At 34.3% G+C, this 22404-nt stretch overlaps 1 protein-coding gene across 4 annotated transcripts in view; it reads left to right on the top strand.

Annotated features, from left to right (window-relative positions):
* GTDC1 (glycosyltransferase like domain containing 1) overlaps positions 1-22404 on the top strand; it is a 366669-nt gene that overhangs the window by 42243 nt on the left and 302022 nt on the right. The window contains exon 1 of one of the 4 annotated variants that reach the window (XM_047771993.1): positions 9025-9141. The exons of the other annotated variants lie outside the window; for them this stretch is intronic. The gene's annotated coding sequence lies outside the window, so the exon portion shown is untranslated. Of the gene's footprint in view, positions 1-9024; positions 9142-22404 lie in introns of those variants that run through there. 4 annotated transcript variants of the gene reach the window in all.

Below are 22404 nucleotides of genomic sequence, written 5' to 3' on the forward strand. Positions count from 1 at the left end.
GTATACAACATAATCATTTGTTATATGTGTATATTGCAAAATGATCACCATGATAAGTTTAGTTAGCATTCACCCTATACATTTAAACATTTTTACCCCATAACCATCAATCTATTCAAGGTATATATGAGGTTTTTTTTGTTTTGTTTTGTTTTGAAATTCCACATATAAGTGAGATCATGTGGTGTTTGTCTTTATCTGTCTTGAGTTATTTCATTTAGCATAATACCCCCAAGGTTCACTTTTATTGTCACGAGTGGCAGGATTTCCTTCTTCTTTAATGGCTGAATAATATTCCATTGTGTACATATACTGCATTTCTTTTATTCATCCATTGATGGACACTTAGGTGATTTCAGTGTCTTGGCTATTGTAAATAATGCTGCAGTGAACACAGAGGTTAGGTTTAGATACCTTTTTGAGTTAGTGTTTTTGTTTCTTTGGATAGGTACCCAAAAGTAGAATTGCTGAGTCATGTGGTAGTTCCATTTTTTTTTTCTTTTCCTTTTTTTGTCTTTTTAGGGCCACACCCACAGCATATGGAGGTTCCCAGGCCAGGGGTCCAATCAGAGCTATAGCTGCTGGCCTATGCCAGAGCCACAGCAACGCCAGATCCAAGCTGCATCTGCGATCTACACTACATGGCAACGCTGGATCCTTAACCCACTGATTGAAGCCAGGGATGGAACTGCAAACTCATGGTTCCTACTCGGATTTGTTTTTGCTGTGCCACAATGATGGGAACTCCTGGTAGTTCCATTTTTAATGTTTTGATAATTAGTGATGTTGAGCATATTTTCATGTACTTGTTGGCTATCTGTATGTCTTCTTTCAAAAAATGCCTATTCAGATCTGCCCATTTTAAAATTTTTACTTGGATTTTTTTTTTATGTGTGTGTGGTGTTGTATTGAGTTGTATGAGTTCTTTTTATATTTTTGGATATTAAGCCCTTATCAGATATATGATTTGCAAGTATTTTCTGTAGGTTGTCTTTTCACTATTTTGGAGAATTCCTTACTGTGCAGAAAAGCTTTTTGATTTGATCTAGTCCCTCCTGTTTATTTTTGTTTTTGTTGTCTTTGCTTCTGGTATCTAAATTCAGCAAATCATCACTAAGACTAATGTCAGCAGAGCTTTTCCTTATGTTTTCTTCTAGGAGTTGTACAGTTTTAGGCCTTATATTCAAGTCTTTAATCCATTTTGGGTCATTATTTGTGTATGGTGAAAGATAGAGGTCCAATTTCCTTCTTTCGCATGTGGCTGTCCAGTTTTCCCAACACCTTTTATGGAAGAGAGTGTCCTTTCCCCATTGTGTATTCTTGGCTCATTTGTTGTAAATCAATTGACCATGTATATGTGGGTTTATTTCTGGATTCTTTATTCTGTTCCCTTGATCTCTGTATCTGTTTTTATGCCAATATCATGTTGTTTTGACTGCCATAGCTTTGTAATATAGTTTGAAATCAGAAAGTGTGGTGCCTCCAGCCTTGTTCTTTTTTTCCTAAGTTTGCTTTGGCTTTGCATGGTCTTTTGGGGTTCCATAAGTTTTTAGGATTGTTTGTTTTATTCTTCTCTTCCCTTTTGAAGACTTGCCTCAAGCTAGATGTTGGGAGCCTCATGATTCCAGAGAGAGTTTTACGCATCTATTCCCATTATGGTTTTTAAATGATTATTATTCTTAATATATATATCTTTTTGAAATATTGTACTTTTAAATGGAATAAAATAACTGAGTACTTATGTAAATCAAATATCATTTAGTGTATGTTATGAACAAAAACCACAAAAAGACATTTGTGTGTCTTATTTAGGTAAACATAGGCATTAAGAAATGGAAATTTGGAGTATTAGAAAGAAATATTTACTTGTTAAATACAACATAGTGATGTTATTAACTACTCTTTTGGTAATATGTCATTTATTCTTGCAGAGGATACTATGACTTGCCTATAGTAGTTAATATAACTTAGTTACCAAAATGCCTAATTTAGGCTATGTGAGTTAATTGTAATCAAAAGTTTAGATCACTATTAGGGCTGAGTCATCTTTATTATTATTATTATTATTATTATTTTTGTCCTTCAGTTGCAGTAAAAACTTCCATGTGTTTTGCTACTTGTGTATGTCTTTTGGAGATTTTGAAAAACCAAAGTCCTCTCTCTCCTGTGGAAGTGTTAAAAATCCTAAGAAGCTTTCTTGAGATAAAATTTGTCCTCTTTCAGTTATTAAATGTGCTTTTCTCTTATCTGTGAATTTCACCTTCAATTTACTGGCAACTGCTTTTTCGTGCTAGGATCATAGAATTATGATTAACTCCTTGCAGTCTGGCTTTGGTCCCACCTCTGTACTGGAACTACATTTTTGAAGGTCACTGGTGACCACATTCTAGCCAATTGTTCCCTCAGTTCTCAATCTCCTTGGCATTATAATGCCACATGGCCTTGGCTTTTCAGTTACATGAGCACACTAGTTTAGATTTTTGCTTTGAACTCTGCTGCCCACACCTCTTCTTGTAACACCTGTTCTTTCTTTGTGGATGGATTTTGTCCTTGTCCTTTGCTATGTATTTACTTACTGCATTTTGAATCTTATCACTTTATTTCTTCTTGTTCTGCATTTGTATCATAGATAAATCATCATTTCTCATAACTCTCACTGTGATGGATATGCCTGGCAAGTCTCAGAGCTCCATTTTACATCATTGCTCGTCGCTCAGACTCTAGTCCTGCACTTCCATTTGCTTTTAGGTAGATGTTCTTTTGCCTTAGAACAGATCTTTCTCAGGTCATCTCCTTCAGACTCTTTTCTCCTCTGAATTTCTGAAGTTTCTTTTAAAGAAGCATTCTCTTACTATCTTGACATTTTAAATTTGGTGTCCTTTATCTTCTACTGTCTATAATATCCTTGAGTCTTTCTTTAAAATATTTCTTTAATTTGTCCCACCCTCTTCATTTCCTTGTCTTCCCCAAAGTACTTTACAGAGGGTAAAATACTTCTGAATGCATTTCTAAAAATTAAAAATAGCCAATATAATAGATTTGTGGAATAGGACGGGTAGAGTTTATTATTCCAAATTGCAGGTCAGGAACTATGTACTGAAAGAAGTGACTTGTCTGAGATGTTATTGCTGGTTAAGGAAAGAGCTATTACTAAAGCCAAGGTAATGTGATTTCAAGTCTATACCTATGCCCAAAACAAGTGACCATTTTGATTTCCTATTAAATGATCTTTCAGTTTCCAGTTCTCTCCTTTAATTCACTTTACTTACAATGCTAGATTAATGTCTGTAAAACCAGTCAAGGTAGCAGCTGTTAAAGATTGGTATAATGTCTCAGTCATTGTGCTAGACAGTATTTCTTAATCCTCAGAACTGCTGTATGAGGTATGTTGTTATCCCATTTTATAGATAAATAATTTGAAGCTTGTAGGAGTTAAGTAACTGAGTAGTCGTTATGTGTGATGGTGTGGGGGTGGGGGAGTCAAACTCTGGCTCCCAAGCTCTGGTTCTTTTTACAACCATATTATGCCATTATCAAATTCTTAATGTTACTCTTGTTTCTAAGAACTTACTGTGGTTTCCTTTAGCCTACTTAACCACATTTATACCCTTTTATCAATTTTCTGGACCTTCAATAATTTGTCTGCAAGTTTCTTGTCCATTTATTTTTATCAATAACCCTCCTCAGTGAACCCTCTTGTTCTCTTCTCAAGCAGACCTTTTCTAGTCTCACTTTTTCTTCTTGTTGACTCATACAGTTTTCTTCCTGTGTAGTGATTTATCTTTACCTCTTCACTTGTCCATAGCCAGCTTTTTACCTTTTCTTCGTTCTAACAAGTAGAAAGCACTTAAAGCAGACATGATGCTATAATGGCACTTGCTAATATAGATGAATACATGGACTTTCTTGGGGATATGGGCAGGTAGTGGGAGGAGCTAGACTGGATTCCCTATACTGATTTGAGAGTCCAGGCAGAGGGAGGTGTGCACAGGCTGCTATGGCAGCCCTCAAGAGGATGTGATTAATTTTACCTGAGTGGTTGAGGAAGATGAGATAGAAGAGCTGACATTTGAGCTTTAGCCTTAAAGGAGGAGGAAGAGTTCTCCAGGTGGAGAAGGAGTGGGAGAAGGGCTTTCTGGAAAGAAGGAATATTGTATGAATAGAGGAATGAAATCAGAAGTATGTATGCCATGTGTTGGAGTGTGAATATTAAAAGTTGCAAGGCTGTGCAAAATGATGTGTTATTTCCAGTTGGCCTCAAGTTTCTGATCTTCCCTTCATGGAGTCGTTGCAGTCTGGGCTTTAGTGTTTGACCTTATACTTTCAGACAGCTGGTATGCTGGCCCACTAAGAGTGGATCTTTCTCAGGAGTGGAGGGACATTAGCTGGAGAAACTGATATACAAATATCTATACATCTAATTTGTGTGTTTGTCAATTTATTAATTTTCAGTGAGAGATACAATACAGATTGGATTGCTTGATTTGGCAGATCAGTTCATTGTCTCCCTGCAGGCTTCTTGGGAAGCCAAGTTGTTAATAGGGAGGTGAGTTGATGATTGAGAAATACTGCTGTCAAGTTGACCCAGCATTTCTGACCAGTGTACTCTTTGTCTTCTGGCAAGGTACTTGGGAACCATGTTGCCAGAGACCACCTATTAAGCATGGAAAGAGAACTCAGAAGTATATTTGTTTAAAGAAGTATCTCTTAGCTGAGTTAGCGTAAGGCTATTTTACTGACTCTAGAAAGACCATTACCAAGGAAACCAAATTATTCTGGTCAACTCAGCCAAGACCTCCTTTCCAGTGGCTTGGTTTGAGCTTGTGAGCATTTACATAGATGGCTTTTCTGATTCATTTATTGACCAGTCCTCCTTTCTCCTCCACCTTCTGTTTGATGCAATCTCCCTTTAGATATGTTGAGACATTCTGTCAAGTTACAGAGAAGTCTTTAAAAAAAACCATTTTTTTTTTTTTAGGGCCGTGCCCATGGCATATGGTATTTCCCAGGCTAGGGGTCAAATCAGATCTATAGCCCCTGGCCTACCACAGCCACAGCAATCTGAGCTGAGTCTTCGACTTATACCACAGCTCATGCGCAACCCCAGATCCTTAACCTACTGAGCAAGGCCAGGGCTGGAACCTGCATCCTCATGGATACTAGTCAGATTCATTTCTGCTGAGCCATGATGGGAACTTCTGTCAAGTTACAGAGAAGTCTTAAGAGCTAGAGAAACAGAGGCGTTTTCATATCACTGCCTTGATGTATCTTGTTTTTAAGTCACATTTTTTAAATTTTCATTGGGATCAAAATCAAGGAATGGGGAACAGCACCTTGAATCCAAGAGTGTAAGATTTATGTTGGTGAGATTTTGGAGATGAGGCTAGAAAGTTGGGACCAAATTGTGAAGGTTCTTGGATGCCATACTAAAGAGTTTTAATTTCAGAGTTCTCTTAATTCACTTCTTCTCTATGAATTCGTATTCTCCTCAATGTCCTCTTTTCAATTAAGAATTTTTTTCAATTAAATTTTTTTTCAAATGAAGTTCAAACTTAATATATTACTGTAGAGCATATAATAATGGCTCTCCTTAAGAGATCTTATTTTAAGAGGTCTTATTTAGACCTTTTATGTTTTGGCAGATAAATATTAGGTGATATTATCTGCAGTTTAAACATGAAATGCTTGAGAGCTTACGTTCTGCCTCTGTCTGACTCTCCTTGTGCTTCTCAATTCAGTCTATTTCCACAACTTCTTCTTTTATCCCCCAGTTTTTTAGATAGGTGTTGTTTTTTATGTTATTATGTAATGTTTCTTTTTATATTACTACATAATGTTTTTACCATGGTGCTTATATACATAAATAGCTCTCTTATTAATTATCTTGTATCTGTCTCTTTTCTCTAGGCAGCTTGCCAGTTTCTTATGTTTAGGTGGGCCTCATACTTATTCCTATTACATCTTATAATACCTAGATCAGCTGAATTTAAAAGAAGACTTAGACAACAGAATACCATTTTAGAGCCAGAAGGTTTCTTAATCTAGTTCAGTACTCTCATTTTCTACATGAGGCAACCCGAGATCTAGGGCTGCTGTAATTTGCCAGAGCACATGACTAGTAGAGCCATGGCCAAAATCCAGCTGTTATCATGTTGGCCACCTTTGCCCCTCCAATGCTTGTTCCCTATTTGGCTGAGAGCTGTATTCCATAGGGATGAAAAGGACCCTCAAAGATCACCCATATCAAGGTACAGTCTCCAAAACCACTGTTTTCAAACTTAATTTAGCAGCTTTTCTTGTTAGTGCTAGGAACAGTACAGTTTGACTCATTTAAATCTAATTGTGTTATGTAGTAAACCAAGTGAGAGGGGCACAGAGAAAGGAGCTTACATATTGAACTCTTTCTGTGTTCCTGTCAAACAATGTACAGGTGCTTTACAGGCATTACCTCAGCTGTTTATAGAGGTAGTCCTGTGAACTGCTATCCACATTTTGCCATGAGCAAACTGAGACTCAGAAGTGAAACAATCTTGCAAGTAGAAGTAGGAGATGTGAGATGTGAGCCTAAGTCTACTTGACTACAAAGACCATGCTCTTTCAATTATGCTTCATTGTTACAGCCCTCAGCCAAAGGCCAAGAATAGCAACTTTAGCAGCAGGTACCACACCTGACTTTCTAATGAGGGGAAGTCCAGCAGCCTTGCCCAACTCTCTGTGGCAGATGATTGTTGGTGCCTGAGATGGGTGGCCAGTATCTGACTCACTAAGTAATCTCACATTTTCTAATCATTGGTTTGTGGCTCATATTTGTGACCTTTTAGATACATGTGTGTATGTATGTATATATATATATATCTTATGTCATTGTTCCCATTTCCATTCTGTGGGAGAACAGAACCATGTTATAAGCCCACGTGTCTCATTCTTGCTTCTACCTACAGCCTCACTTTCCATCTCATTAATGCTCCTTCTTTCTTCCTTTCCTCTTTCCACTCTTTACTCTTGGTGTGGAAAGAAAATTAGATATGCTTATATCAAGGGGACTTGAATGGATCAGCTTCATTTTTTTTTTCCCCCTCTGAATTTTTCTGTGTTGGTATGAAGAATCATGGGACAAAAATAGAAAACAAAGAAGGAGATAGGAGATGCATAATCACATTGTCTTCCAGCAAAACATTTTCCAAAATGGCAAGATATATGCAATTCACAACTTACATAAAGTTCATCATTCATATTTATAAAATCTGTGTTTTGGTCCTAGATGCACTTATTTCAAGTTTCAAAGAATTATTTTAAAATACTTTTGAATCATCTCCCTAAGAGCTTTCAACACGGTATAAATAGTACACTTTTTAGCATTTCCTTTTGCATACCTGAAGTTTGCATCATCTTTGAGATTGTTTACCACTTTTTTTTGCAAGGCACATGTGGGGAGTCAGCCAACAAATGTCATTATATATGCGGGTTTCAAAAAGCAAATGGGGGAAGTTATGTTTAACCTTTCAAAGAGTTGTTATCTGGGCTTTCCCCCCATTTCGGAGCAAAACCAGATGTAAACCAAGGATACATATTTTTGAATATATACCTTCTTTTAGATTTGCCAATGATCATTTTTGTTGAAATATTACCACCACATCCCCTCAGAATTTAGAATGTTTCTAGTAAATGGTTGATTACAATCTGGTGTTTTTCCTTACTTTTCTTGTTCATTAATTTTTAATGAATTGTTTCTTAAAAAGTACAACTTTGTGAGAGGAGGAATTAGAGGTGTGGCATTTGATTAAATGTATTCATGGGGGAAAATATGCTAAGAAGGCATTAGAATTTCCCCTTTATGCCAAAAAGTTCATTAGACTGGTAGGCTTTACTCAAGGGAATATCTTGAGGTGGAATGTATTGGATAATAAGAAAACAGAGTGAGAGAGAATAGTTTTTCCTAGCAAGGAAAGTGTGGTTCCTTTTCTAAGTAGAAGGGCTCAAACCCTAACCCACTGTGTTGGGATGGCATTTTTATTTATTTAGATTTTGCTCTTTGGCTAATTAAAGTTTGGAATAGGATGACCCACCCCCCTTTTTAAAATCCTGTATCTTCTAAAATGCCAAAAAAAAAAAAAATCCGTTAAGAATGAATTAAAATTTTGTCCATGGTATTTGTATTGTGTTTATTCTTTCAGGTTTTAAACTTTATATGATTAGTATCTTTTATTAGAACATTACATGTTTTATGTATGCTTTATAATGAGTACAAACTTTATCTTATTAAGTGCGTGATGGTACAGAAGATGTTTAAGACAATTTCATGTCTTACTTCTACATAATAGGTGCTAGACAACTGAATAAGTACAGAAATATGTGGGGGCACGTATGATTTTCTATTTTGAGTCATATTCATGATTTCTATGATGTTGCCCTACCAGGTTCTTAAAATACAGATTTGCATTAAATGATTAGGTTCTCGCTATATAAAAACTCATTATAAAAAGATGAAATAAAAAAACTAATTCTACAAATAAGTATTATAATTGGGAATGTCGTTTTAGAATTTTTTTTCTCCTTTTATGCATTCATATGCACACCCTCAAACACACATGCCCAGATACATACAAAGATATATAAGTGGAGAAATAGGGGAAAAATTGTAAGGATATGGTTATCCTATATTACTACTTTTGCTTAAATAAAAGTAATACTTGATTTTAACAAAAGTAAAAGAAATTAAAATAAAAATGAAAGTTATAGTAATTGATGATACTTTACAACTAGAAATATCTAAATGATTTCACTAAAGTTGAAAAAAGATGAAAAATAATAATAGGATCATTATATTTTAAAAACTAACTATATATGTTACTGTATTAGTTTATTTCCTGTAATTAAAAGTAAGAAATTAACCTATTGCCCTTTTTCTGCTTCTCAATTTTTATTACTTATGTTAAATTTGTCCCTTGTCAAGTGGTGTAATACTTGCATTCTATTTTGTAGCTAATTTTCAGTTATTTAGTATTCAGTGCTTACTACCTGCTCTTTTTATTTTAAACTGCAGATTTTCTTGGGAAGTGGTGGCCCATGAAACAATTTCATTCTTGGGGACTGATGCCCCTAAGCAAGTACTCCTTTTTTAAAGTAGAATGAATGTCTTTGGTAAGTAAATGGAGGAACTGAATCTTGTAGGGTAAAGTCAAGTTTTAGCTCATGCAACTTGATTATAAAATAGAAATTTGCTCATTTAGTTTGTGTAGTCCTTGAAATATGAGAATGTTATTTTACTTTTTTAAAAAAGAATTTGATGTGTAGATCACATAGAAAAAAACTATATAAAAGTAGACTATATGAAATTAAAGAAGAAATTGAATATTAGGATCACTTTAAAAAGTTCCTGTAGGCCATTGCGTATGATATGAGCCTAGCATAGTAAATAACATTTAGTGTTACAGAGTTAGTGAAGGCGGTGTGTGCCATGAGGAAGGAAAATAGAGACAGAACTGTGGACCTGGAAAAGCATACATTGGACTGAAAGAATACCTGTTGGTTCAGTGCTATTGAGGAAGACAGCTCCTAATAAGAAATAGACATATAGGCAGCCTTGGGAGAGAATGCAAATAATTTTAAAAATATAAGTGGTTTAGAATTCATTCTGTAGGAAATGAGTAACTGAGAACTTTTTAAATACTATTTAAATAAATAATTTTTATTAATTTTTATTGATTGAAATTCTATAAATTCTATAGTGCTGTACAATTTTCAAAACTTCACGCACATGATTTTATATAATCCCATAAATAACCCCTTGCCCCTACTCCAATCCCCTGTATTTCCCGTTGTTATTTTCTTTTAGTTGTGTGTTTTTAAAAGATTGATGGATTATTTTTGCCTGAAAAGTAAAACCCTGGAATGCCTGGTCACTCTTAAAAAGAGTTGGTACTAAATCTCATTGGTTCTATAAAAGTGGAGGTCCAGTGGGCATCTCTCAGAACATTCGCTGCTGCACATGCCACTTCTGGTGTATTTGCTGAGATCACTGACTGCAGTTTCTCTTTTTGGAAGGTCAGAAATGGAAGGATCCAGTTTCTTTGGGGTGGGCTTGTTGGAACAGTTTTCTGTAGCTTTCTCCTATTAGTATATGTTGTACCTTTTTATTCTCCTTTTCTTGCACTTGTTGATGGGAGGCAGCATTAAAGCTTGTATTTTCGTGAATATGGCTGCTCTCTGTAAAGACCCATTCATTCGTAGGACAGAGGACCTGCTATATCTCCTTCTGTAAAAATGAATCTATTCTTTTTTATTTATTTATTTATTTAATTTCCCCAATACATTATTTTTTTTTCTACTGTATAGCACAGTGACCCAGTTACACATACATGTATACATTCTTTTTTTCTCACATTATCATGCTCCATCATAAGTGACTAGACATAGTTCCCAGTGCTACACAGCAGGATCTCATTGCTAATCCATTCCAAAGGCAATAGTCTGCATCTATTAACCTCAAGTTCCCACCCCCTTGGCAACCATATACCAACACTTATCTACATGTCTCCCTTCTTTAGTTTTTTATTTTGATTCATTTCTTGGCTAGCTGAATTTGGTTATTAGGTGTTTTTGTTTGTTTCTTTTTTTTTGTTGCATCTCAAACTGTATCTATTTCTCTACCTATATACATCAAGAAGAGCTCATAGTTGCAGTATTTCTTGAGTATTTCTGTACTTGGAAGTGTTTGTAGGTTGATTTTTTTGCTTTATGGACAGTTTGGCTAAGCGTCACATAACTGGGTGTTATATTTTCCCTTAGAACTCTGAAGACAATGGTGAATGAAAAATCTAAGGCCACTCTTGATTTTTCTGCCTTTATACTCACAGAGTTTATATTTGTTTTCCCTCTTTCCTAAATTCTATCATCTTATGAGGATAGGTATTAGTATTAATTTCTTTGAATCCAATTTTTCTGGAACATTTTATTTTTTTAAGTGTTTAACCCCCTTCCCCAACCTCAAGAAAAAGTTTTCTTTTATTATATTGCTTTTGTTTGTTTGTTTCATTTGTTTTGTTTCGTTTTGCAAGAATGTCAAGTGTATATTGACTGGTTCTCTTTTATCTTCTGTATTGATCATCTTGTCTCATCTCTTATTTATCTTTTAAAATTTTAAATTTTGTGTTCTTTTTTTTTTTATGCCCATCCTCTCTTTTCCTGACTGTTTCAGTATTGAGTGTTCTGGTTTTTTGTTGGTTCTTTTGTGGCTTTAATCTATGTATTTTTTTTCCTTCAATCCCCAATGTCTTCTTTAGCCTACCAATTTGCTTTGTCATCTCTTTTAATCATCTTATCTTCTCTTAGATGTTTCATACTTTTTTTCTGAACTCTTGACATTGAGGAGCTACTTGTGAGTCCTTCCTCTGTTTCCTAAGACAGTGTATCTTCTTTATCTTCCATGTGCTTATATCTCTCCGCTATCATCCTTGGTAGTTCTGTATAAATTTTTTGCGAAGTTCTTTCTGGTTCATACTTATTTTTGAATGGATTCAGTTCCTTTAAAAATGTGGTGTTTCCTGAAAACAGGTATTGCCTGAAAAAAGTGTAAGATCAGATGCAAGTAGTGAGTAGTAGGGAAAGGGGATAAATGACATCAGTTTGCACTTCCAGATGGATTTTTTAATCTTAAACATTCCTTCACCTGAGATAGGGGACTTGTCTCTGGGGACTTGTCTCACCTCAGTGTTGTGAAGGTCACTGTGACTTTGAGGTCCTGTGAGTCATAGGAGTGGTTTGGTGATAACTCCTTCCTGTCTCTTTCCTCCCATTTGACTAGGAAGCGAGTCAGTGACAATAAAAACATGTTGGTGTTTCCTTTATCCTTCTGTGGTGTAGACCATGATTTTCTGGAGAAACCTCTTGAATTCTCTCCCAGGTAGATGCTTAAATATCATATCTCTAATTGGAGTTTCCTTGAATGGCTTCAGAACTGTTCCAACTTTAGGGAAATCTTTATCCTGCCTGAAATTTGAGGGGGGTGTGGTTTGGCTGTCAGCATTACTCCTCATTTTGATTCCAGATATCACATAATTTTTCTTTTCTTCTTCTTCTTTTTTTTTTTTTTCAAATAGTTTGTGGTTTGTGGTTGTGGCTGTGTCTTTGTTTCATTGAGGATGAGATATTCATTATTTTTTGTTCTTTAACTTTTTTTTTTTTGGTTTGTTTCTGGAGCAGAGACTGGGGTAACAATGTCTTCCTACTGTTATGTTTTTTAGTTTTTTTAACTGTCTCCTCTGGCTCACTTGTGTGCTCTCTGTCCCTCCCTCTCATCCTTTCTCTTGTTACCCTTCCTCTCTACTTCTCCCCTTTCCACCCTTTCTCCTTTTTAGTTACTTACCCCTTAAATCAAGAAATTTTTCCAAAGACCCATTTTCAGTCAATTTTTTTCTAGCTTAGACTTATCTTTTTGAGTGACTTTGACTTCTCCTGTGTCATTAATCTTCACCTCTAGTCTAATTATTATTATTTTTTTGGGTTGTTTTCTTTCATTGTTATGGAGAGCTAATAAATTACATTGTAGAAGTTTAAGGTATGCAGCATAATGACTTGACTTACATATGTTATGAAATGATTACCACAATAAGTTATCATCCATCATCTCATATTCTAATGATTTTTGAATTAGCAGTTTGGCATTGACTCCTCCTAAGATCCAACTGATTACCAGATACGAATAATGCCCCAACATTCACATTCAAAATGAAATTATCTTCCTTGCAAAATGTGGTTCTGTTTACTCCCTTTTTAATGGAAACGCATTCTCCCGAATTATTAAGACTAAAGATGTCCCAATCAACCATACTTTTTCTTTCCCATGCTTCTCTTAACTAATCACTTATTGCTTCTAATATTGATTTCTCATATGTACGTTATATCTTTGCATTGAGATTTTTAAGTCCATTGGAGGCAAGCTGTCACAGTGCTTCACACTGAAACAATATGTATTTCCTGAAAGAAATGTAGATCTGAATCCCTCATTTTAGCTTTAAGAAAAACCTGTTATCAAGATGGTTTTACTGTCTTAATCTAAAATCATCTTGCAGTAATTTCACATATTTAACCCTTAATCACCCTGTCTGGATGATAGCTTTTTGTATAGTTATAATTCCTGGCTTCTTTTTTTTTTTTTTTCTTCAATTCACGTATCTATGAAGAGCTTAAGATTATATCATTCCTGAGACTTCAAATCATATTTGTTGACTTTTTATTATTCTTTTACACCCACCCTCCCCAAATTTTGATTATTTCCCAAATGATCCAGCTCTTAGACTTAAAAATATCATGGTCAATAATTTTGGGTGTTTGCTTTGTGAAAATATTAAGAAGCCAGTGGTAAAAGATCTTAATATTATATTTTAATTTTTGTTTAAAAATTAGATGCCTGAATTAAAGTTGCTTTATATTTAATGTGGTACTTTTAAACTCTTAATTATTATTATTTTTTAGATTGAGAAGTCCTTAAAAGTAATTTTTTCATATATTGGGAGAAAGAAGAAATAAATATCAAAAGATTGAAGAAATTGATTCCATATAATATGGTAAAACCCTAGAGTTGACACATACTGGTGACTGTTAGCTGGTTGATGCATAAGTTTCTTTATTGGCATTGGGAACATAATCTTTTGAAACCAACATTGTAAAAGTGAAGCTGTCATTGTAAAACTTAAGATTTTGACAATAAGAACTGCTTCTCAACATGGGAGCTTGTTGAATTTCTCATAAAACCACAAACCATAAACTTCCCTTAGAGAAAGATACTTTTGAAAGGACCTGACCTGCTTAAAGAAAAGGGGGATCCTTTTGGTTTATAAGTAGAGAGCCATTGCATTATATTTCTGTGTTAAACTGCACACACAAGATCTGGATCTTATTTAGGAAAGAGCTTTCTTACGTAATTAATTTAAAAATAATTAATGGACTTTAATTTTAGAGCAAGTTTAGGTTCAGAAAAATTGAGTGGAAAATGCAGAGGGTCCCCTCTGCTTCCAATCTCCCCCACCATCAAATCCCACCAGAGTGGCACCTTTGTTGGAATTGATAAACCAACATTGATCCATCATTATCAACAAAAGTCCTTAGTTTAAATTAAGGTTCACTCTTTGTGTTAGACATTCTAAGGGTTTTGACAAATATTTAATGAAGGACATGTATTCACTTTTACAGTATCATGCAGAATGGTTTCACTGTCCTAAAACTCCCCTGTGATTTACCTATTCATCCCCACCTCTCTCTTTTCTATAGAGTCCCCAGCAAGGCACTGATCTTTTTACTGTCTTGATAGTTTTGCCTTTTCCAGAAAGTCTTATAGGTGGAATCATCCAGTATGTAGCCTTTTCACAGTGGCTTCTTTCACTTAGCAGTATGCATTTAAGACTATTCTATGTGTTTTCATGCTTGATAGCTCATTTCTTTTTAGTGCTGAATAATATTCCATTGTCTGGATGTACCACAGTGTGTTTTTCCAGTCACATTTTGAAGGCTATCTTGACTGTTTCCAAGTTTTGGCAATTCTGAATAAAACTGCTGCAAACATTTGTATACAGGTTTTTTGTGTGGGTTAAGTTTTCAACCCATTTTAATAGATCCCATGGCACATAATTGCTGGATTGTATGGTAAGAGCGTATTTAGTTTTAGTTTCATAAGAAACTGGCAAAGAAGCTTCCAAGAGAGGCTGTACTATTTTGTACTCCTACTACAAATGTAGGAGAGTTCTTCAGGTGTTCTTAGTGTTTTGAACTATAGCTCTTCTAATAGGTGTGTATTAATTTGTAATTCCCAATTCACAAATGATTCCCTATGATGTTGAACATTTTCATATGCGTATTTGCTATCTGTATATCATAGTTGATGTGTCTGTTCAGATATTTTGCTCATATTAAAATGGAGTTGTTTCCTTATTGTTGAGTTTTAAGAGGGTTTTTTTGTTTGTTTGCTTATTTTGGATTAATTCTTTATCAAATATGTTTTTGCCCAGTCTGTGGGTTGTTTTTTTTTATTGTCTTGACAATATCTTTTGCAGAACCAAAGTTTAGATTTTTAATGATGTCCAACTTAGCAGCTTCCTCCGTACCCTGGCCACATTGTGCCTTTGATATTGTATCTAAAAAGTCCTGGCCAAATCAAGGTTATCTGCATTTTCTTATATATTATCTTCTAGATATTTTATAGTTTTGTGTTTACATTTAGGGCTGTGATACATTTTGAGTATTTTTTTTATGAAGGGTATAATGTCTAACTAGATTCAGATTTTTGCATGTCAATGTCCAGTTGTTCCATTACCATCTTTTGAAAAAACTATCCTTCATTGAATTGCCTTTGTTCCTTTGTCAAAGATCAGTTGACTCTATTTGTGTAGGTCTATTTCTGGGCTCTCTTTTCTGTTCCTTTGATCTGTTTGTCTGTTCTTTAGCCAGTACCACACTGGCGTGATTACTGTGTAATTAATTTTTAAAATAATAATTAGTAAACTATTTAAGTGTTTTGTAAGATTTTTGAAATAAATTATCTTCAACCAGTTTCTTTTATTAAGTGTGGGATGTATGTCATGTTATTTTAAAAAATAGACACTTTATTGGGAATCGTTTTAGTAAAATTTATATACAGTGGAAACACTGTCATAACTGAAAGAAATATAATTGTAATATTTTCGCTTTAAAAAACTATACTGTTATTGGTAGCTTTTAAAATAAGTTCTACTGGCTCTTTAATACCTATTAAAGAATTCTACTTTTTCAAATATGAAATAATAGTTTAAATATGATTATGAAAAAGTATATATTAATCTTCTAAAATAACATTATCCAGTATGAGAAATCAAGATAACTCTTCTTATATTTTTTCAAAACTATTCCTTTTTTTAGTATTAGGAAGGAATGATAGTTGCTTGTCTGAAGTAGTTCATGTTGTAAATCAAGGTATAAACCCTTTAGTTTGTGAAACAAACTGAGCTAGATCATGAAGGATGCGAATAAATACATATTATATTTTTTTTGCCTAAACACTAATTCAGGAGGAAAAAACTAACCAGTAATATGAAGTAGTATGTGGTAAGCACAGTGTGGGTGGCAACACATTAAGCTCGGTAATAAGTTATTGTGACTGGTGACTGTAAACTAATGATATCACTTGGGTGGTTTTTACTCATGGTATCTTTAAACTTGTGTGTCAGAAACACAATGAATTTACAATAAAAGTCATAAGGTAATTGGAATGATTGTCAGCCATGATCAGCTATTATGAGTATATTTTTTATATCAGTTTTATTCAGTTTGCTCACAATAAACTGTGCTTATTTTAAGTAGGCAATGTGATGGGTTTTTGACAAAAGCACATGGTTGTGTAATTATAACCATAATTATGATTTGGAATTGTTCTATCACTCCAAAATGTTCCCTTGTGCCCCCTTGAACTCAAGCACCACACCTCCATCTCGGTTCCCAGGCAATTGCTGATTTGCTTTCTATATTGTAGATTGGTTTTCATTTTCTAGAATTCTTATATTGTATTTTGTTTAATGCAGAAGATACACTCTTAAAAAAAAATTTTTTTTTGTCTTTTGTCTTTTTAGGGCCACACCCGTGGTGGCTTATGGAGGTTCCCAGGCTAGGGGTCAAATCAGAACTCTTGCTGCCAGCCTACGCCAGAGCCACAGCAATGCCAGATCCGAGCAGCGTCTGCGACCTACACCACAGCTCACGGCAATGCCAGATCCTTAACCCACTGAGTGAGGCCAAGGATTGAACCCTCAACCTCATGGTTCCTAGTTGGATTCGTTTCTGCTCTGCCATGACTGGAACTCCTATTTTTGAAAAATTGATGGTAAATTAATTTTTATAAAATAATTTTTGGTATGCTATGTTTCATTATATTAAATTTTTTGAGATATTCAAATAAAGTTTAATTGGATTATTACTAATATTTTGGGTTTTATGTTTTTCTTCCTTGTCTCCTTTCTGTAATAACTTAAATTTATGTTGCGTGTTATGTAATATATAAAACCAACTCATGACGCATTTTTTTGTAAAGCAAACTACCCTTTAGTAGTTAAACTGTTATGTCCTTGTTTGTTTTTAAAAGTTAATAAACAATATAAGAAGCAAAAATCTACAGATCCTATTGTCATTAGAATTTAACACCTTCCTTGTTCCATACAGTTGTCACTCAATAGACAGTTTAACCTCATTCAGTAAAAGGCCATTTGCCTTGTCCTCATGCTCTACTGCTCAGACCTCTGGGGATAGGAGAGTAAGGGTGGATAAAATAGCTCTTTACTTCATAACATTCTGTCCTTTGTGGCTCCTCTTACTCATACATAGTCTATTCTAAAAGCATGCTGAAAAGTAGTGGTTGATCTCATGGAGAAAATAGCCCCACCAAGATGAGATATTTGAATCCTTTTATGACTTTTATTAAATGTACATTTACTCCTTTTTATAGGGAAGAGTTAAGAATCCTTTGCATGTTAGAATGAGTGGAGCTTTCTGGTTTTGCCCAGAAATATTCTGTTTCTAGAATTTATGCTACTTCATTTATTAGTCATTTTGAAACTAGTTCTAAATAAAAGCCAAACATTATGAAATGTTTTTTCATATTTGCTCCAACAAACATATTTAAATTTCTAGTTAACTTGGAACTCTTATACTCACATAAAGGCAAATAATCCTATTTTTAATTTATTTAATATAATAACACTGGGAAACAGATGTTCTACTAACCAAATCCCTAAATAACTGGCATTTTGGAATGATAAGTGTGTATTTATAAAGAAATCCTGCAGATCTCTGTTTAAATACTGCTTCACTGAAGTTTCAGACTAAAGAAAAAAAAATGTTTCAGAAGTTAACTTGAGAGAGACAGTATGTGTGGGATAGGACTAAATAGCAGTGTGCTAAGAGCAACCAACTTGAGAACTTATATAATTATTATCCTTCTCAAAAGTACTCAGTCAGTACCTTTTATTTATTTATTTTTTTAAAGTAATGCGTGGGTGTTTTTAGGATTTCCACATTTGGGGGGATTGTGTGCAGAAGCCCAGGAATATTCTATTTAGGTTGTACTGTAATGGCTTCCATACACTCCTCTCTTTAGCAGGTTAAATCAAATGGAAAAAGAGACATAAACATACCTGTGTTAAAAAGCAGATTGCACTAATGTTCTAATGTTGCATATACAACGTACGGTGGGGAAGGGCAAAATAATTCTGATATGGGTGTCAGGGAAGTCTTCGTGAAATGACACTATTTAAATAGAGTGATGAGCTGCATTAAAATTTTTAATTTTTTCCATTTATAAAAGTATTATTTACTTTAGAAAATTTGAAAACCAGAGAAGCATTGAGAAAAAAAAGAAAAAAATTCAAAATTATCATTAATATTTTCATAGGTATTCCATTTTATGTTCTTTAGCTATATTTTGACCTGTCCTTTTTTATTTTGTAATGTGGACATTTCTCCATGTCATTAAATATTTTTTTTGCAACATCATTTTAAATAACTACATAGCCATTTAACTACTGTATAGATAATAATGTAATTTATTTAACCAGTAACCTATTATTGAACTTTTAGATTGCTTCTGCTTTTTACTTTTTTGAAAAACACTATTAAAATCATTCTTGTGAACATGGTCGATTCTTTCTTTTAAATTAATTCTTATTTTGTCAAAGTAATACATTCACCTAGTCTAAAATTCTAATGTTATAAAAGATCTATTAGAAAATACAGTTGTGCATTACCCACTCTTTCTAGTCCCTTTCTCTACAGGCAACCATGATTAACCTTTATCTCTTTCTGCTGGTTATTAGTTATCTCTACATTGCTAAATTATATATTCATATGGTTACCTTTTGAGTCATTTATTTTAGATATCATATATTGACTTCATATTATAGTCTCTGTGGATTTTCCATCTTTATACTTCCATCTTTTCTCAACATATTCCCAGTATTTTAGATTGCAGCTTTTGGCTACCTTATTTTGAGTGTTGTTATACTATGCAGCTACTGCTTATAACTGAGTATTGTAATGAACTCTGATGAAAAGTTTGTTTTTGATTTTTTTGTTTTTTTACGAAGCTAGTAATGCCTTCTTTTTTCATTTGCCTGGCTTATTTATCACAATGTTTCTTTCTCCTCTAGGAACTTTGTAATATTATTTTCTATAAGGTGAATCACAGTGGATACTTTATTTGTTTCCATTTTTTTCTTGGGTATATTTTTCCAGAAGACTTCCATTCTCCTTCCATCTCATTTTATAGATGTGTTCTCTTCCTGTGCTGTTTTTTGTGCTGTTAAACTAGAAACTCCCTTTGCTTTTTCCTGAATCTCATTGTTTTCATTCTTATTCCTATATTTTTGCGGTATATATCCTGTAGTAGTATCCTAAGAAAGAGTATGTGAGAGAAAAATATCTTTATTCATTTTTCTCACTTGATTACTATTTTGCCTGAATAATTAAATTTTAAATTGAAAATCACTTTCCTTCAGAATTTTTGAAGGAATTAACACTGTCTTCCTGTTGCTATTTCAAAGTCCAAAGCCTTTTTGATTTTTTGATTTAACTGTATAAGAAAAATAAGTGGAAGTGGAATATCTTTGTATAGGAGTTTTGTGTGTGTGTGTGTGTGTGTGTGTTTTAACTTTAAACATGAAAAATGTGTTTAATGTAGAGGAACTGGCAGAGGCCAGATGACAGCAGAGTGTCCACTATGTTTAGAAAATGAGGATGTCTAGGTCCATGTGAGGAGAATGTAGGAAGCAACTGGAACAGGGTAGATTGAGGCTTGATAATAGATGTCCATGCCTGAAGCTTTGAATTTGTTTTGTAGGTACTATTTCAGCCAGTTACCATCAGTTATATGAAGCCTTCTTTGACTTATGGTAGGCAAGAGGAATTAACCTTTGGTTTATCCTCTCTTAGTACTTTGTGCATGCACACTCATGCACGCACACATGGGCACACATACACATTCATACATCTTTGAATATCTATGTCCTAGTCTTTCCCATTAGGCTAGATCTTTGAGTGAGGGGGTGACATAAATAAGTCTAACTTCAGGATAACACAGCAGGTCAGTTCTTAACATTCATGGTGGTTGGGATGTCATTGAAAACTAGAGGATGGACAGGAGAAAGATTTAAAGGAAGACAGAACATAAGGGTGTTGCATTGTCCAGATTTGAAGAAATGTCTCTGATGTAATGGTCTACTGACAGTGGGAGGGATGTTACTTCCAGCAATTATATTCTGATCATTCCCAGGGGTCTCATTATTCCTAATTTAGGAAATAGTATTTTTTAATGTATTTGGTACACATGTAGTTTTAAACTTTTTTTCCCCTTTTTATTTCTTTTGAAAATAGTCTGAAACAATTTTACCTCTTGCTTTTATTACATTTTTTTAAGACCAGTGATGTTTTGGTTATATAATTGATTAATATTAGTGGTAATTTGGAATGTCATCTTAATTCCATTTGGTTAAAGAAAAACACTAAATAGGGAATTTTGGATGAATCTAATTGGTAAAAATATATTATCATTTATGAGCATTTCCTTATTTGCTAGATTCATTGCCTAAGAATGTTAACCTTAATATTACAAAAAGATTTTTCCTAGATAGATGAAGTTTGAAATATTATTAAAATTTTCCTTTATTGTTATAAAACATGACTAGTTTCTCCACAAAATTTCAATATTAAAAATAAAATCTTTTTAACAAGATGAATGATTGATTATTCAGATAAAGTAAAGAATTACTTAAATGTTATTGCGTGTTCGTTTATTAATTGCTTACTTAGAAGCAAGGCCAAATATTTTTATTTAAAAAGATGCACCGTGTTAACGAATTTCTGAATAACATAACACTCATGAATCTTGACTTCCCAAGATGCTTTTGGATTGCCTAGTGCTCTGCTAAGAACAAGAGACTGATGTATTTGGAAATTTTTATGATACCAGTTACAATTATTAAGCATTTTCTGTATGTCAAGCTCTGGCTCATATAGTTAAGGGACACTGTCGTAATTTATTTATTTATTTATTTTGTCTTTTTGCCATTTCTTAGGCCACTCTCCGGCATATGGAAGTTCCCAGGCTAGGGGTTGAATTGGAGCTGTAGCTGCCGGCCTACGCCAGAGCCACAGCAACGCAGGATCTGAGCCGCGTCGGTGACCTACACCACAGCTCATGGCAACGCCAGATCGTTAACCCACTGAGCAAGGGCAGGGATTGAACCTGCCACCTCATGTTTCCTAGTCGGATTCGTTAACCACTGCGCCACGACGGGAACTACAACACTGTCATAATTTAAAAACACTCCCTGATGAGATGGTCTTATTTATTATTACTCGAGGAAACTGAAGCACAGAAAGGTTAAGTTTCTTGGCCAAGATCACGCAGGTAATAAGTAGCACAGCAGGACATGCTTGTCTCTGGTTTGTGTGTCTTTTCATTATTAAGCATTATTTCTTTTGAAGTATTATGGGAAAAGTCTTAAGGAATATTAATCCAGTAAATGGCATCACGTGCAAATGGTATATATATATGCTTCCCAATCAGAGTATGAATATTTTGTTTGCTAATTTCTTATAGTTGTAAACTTCTCATCTTTTTTCTTTTTTTTCCTTCTAAAATTGGGTACCCAGCACTGGCCACTGTCATGCACGAATGGAAAAAGATGGGCCAACCTAAGATTCTTATTTAGCTAGTTTTATTCTTTTTTAGGTTGTGTTAAAAAAAAATAACCACATTTTTCTTTGAAAAACTTTCTGTACATATTGAATAAACATTGATATCCTCATTTAATATGTGTGATTGATAGATACAATTTTATATTTACTTTTTCTACTGCCTTATACTATTCTTTCACAGACCATGTAAAGCTTCTCCAACTGCTATTTCTCCTTAGTGGTATCTTGAAGAAGGAGTCACAACATGTTTCTTCCTGAACACCGAACAGTTTAGTATTCTATCAGATGTTTGCAGGGCTTCAGCAAGTCGTTATAGTCTTCAAGAGGCATTGCAGTAGGCAGAGCTCCATGGCTGAGACACCTGTAGAGATCAGCACACCTGCCCTCAAGCAAAAGCTAGTAATTAGTTGCTCATATTCCCTTGCAAACTTCCCCAGCATTGTTGCACATGAAACACAAAGATCACAGAGATGCTGTCATGAGCTTCACACTGTTGGAGTTGTTTATGCCCATTCAATTTTTAATGTTCCTATAAGACATTTTGATGGGAACCCTGAGCCCAAAGGGATTTGCATGCTTGATCAAACCTGTGATGATTTAAATATAGAAATAAAGAGAAACCTTTGGATTACATTGACTGTTAACTTTTAGGATGGCATTAGTGGAAAACATTAACATGATACTGGAGGCAAA

This window comes from Phacochoerus africanus, chromosome 3, assembly GCF_016906955.1.
Source record: "Phacochoerus africanus isolate WHEZ1 chromosome 3, ROS_Pafr_v1, whole genome shotgun sequence".
NCBI classification, from domain to species: Eukaryota; Metazoa; Chordata; class Mammalia; order Artiodactyla; family Suidae; genus Phacochoerus; species Phacochoerus africanus.